Source organism: Chrysochloris asiatica, unplaced genomic scaffold, assembly GCF_000296735.1.
Source record: "Chrysochloris asiatica unplaced genomic scaffold, ChrAsi1.0 scaffold00002, whole genome shotgun sequence".
Lineage (NCBI taxonomy): Eukaryota > Metazoa > Chordata > Mammalia > Afrosoricida > Chrysochloridae > Chrysochloris > Chrysochloris asiatica.
The window spans coordinates 52,443,684-52,445,185 of record NW_006408520.1 but is presented as its reverse complement, the minus strand read 5'-3'; positions in this window follow the sequence as shown (position 1 = coordinate 52,445,185).

The window sequence follows — 1,502 nt, the reverse complement described above, 5'->3', positions numbered from 1 at the left end:
TTTTCAATAACCTCATATGGATGCGAAAGCTGGAGAGTGAATAAGGAAGATCGTAGAAGAATTGATGCCTTTGAGTTATGGTGTTGGAGGAGAATACTAAAAGTGCCATGGGCTGCCAAAAGAACCAATAGATCTGTATTGGAAGAGGTGCAGCCAGAGTGCTCCTTGGAGGCCAAGATGGCTGGGCTTTGTCTCTCGTACTTTGGACATACTGTCAGGAGGGAACATATTGTCCACTCACTGGAGAAGGAGGTCATGCTGGGTAAGATGAAGGGTCAGAGAAAAAGAGGAAGACCCCCAACGGGATGGATCAGCCAGGTGGCATCACTGATGGCATCAAGTGTGGCAGCGGTAGTGAGGTTGACCCAGGATCGGACATTGTTTCATTCTGCTGTGCATGGGGTCGCTATGAGTCGGTTCTGACTTGATGGCACCTGACAACAGCAACAACATTCATTAAGAATCCTCCTTTTCTCCAACATAATGAATATTAGCTACAAAGTTTGGAATACCTGATAGCTCACCCCAATCATATTTGTTTGGGAAAGGTGTCACCAAATAGGACCAATCATTATTAACATCTCCCTCGTCAACATTTGTGCTTAGGGGTGAAAAGAATTCTGGTTTCTGCTGATAAACTGATTTGAGAACCTCTGAACTTGGGAGCTGTAAGCAAATAATTCTCCACTATATGCCCAGAAAAGCAGCAGAAGAAAAAACAAGCAAACTTGAATGGAGTGGAACTTCAATTTTCACAGAGAAAGAGCAAAACAGTGGCTACATTGGAGTCTGACAATTCAAGTCTGCATTCTTTTGGAGTTTCAAGTGAGCTTTCTGCCCTTGGAGTCCATGGGATAGGCACTATCCTGAAAATAAACCTCCTCCCTGATCCTACAGCATGTTTTGTATGTGTTATATATAGTCTTAAAGGGCTGCTGTAACAAAACATCACAAGGTAGGTGGCTTTAAGGACTTAAAGAACAGATATTTATTTTCTTATGGTTTTGGAGGCTATTAAGTCTAAACTCTGGGCTTTAGCAAGGTTATCTTCTCTCTGTATTTTTTTCTAGTTCTAGGGAATGATCTTTCCTTGTTTCTTTCAACTTCTGTAACACCAGGTGTTTCTTGGTCACATGAAATCTCCTCGTTTTGTGTATATCTCTTTCCATGTATGCCCTCTTCATTTTTATAAGAAACCAATCATAAAACTAGCACTTACCTTTCTCCTGTCTGATACTATTAACTGATAACATCTAAAAAGAACATAAGTTCTCCAAGCAAGGGCACAGATACATTCACAAGTACAGGGGTTCAACATATCTTTCTGGGGAAGGAAGAAAAATTCAATCTATACCACATACTACTTTTATCTATTTCTACTTTTGCAATGAACTAATAATATTCATTAGTTAGGGGATAGGGACCAACTCCCACCAAGAAAGAAGAGCTGAGAGTAGATTTCATCATTTGGAACTGAGGTCCTGGCACTGTGAAGCAACTAG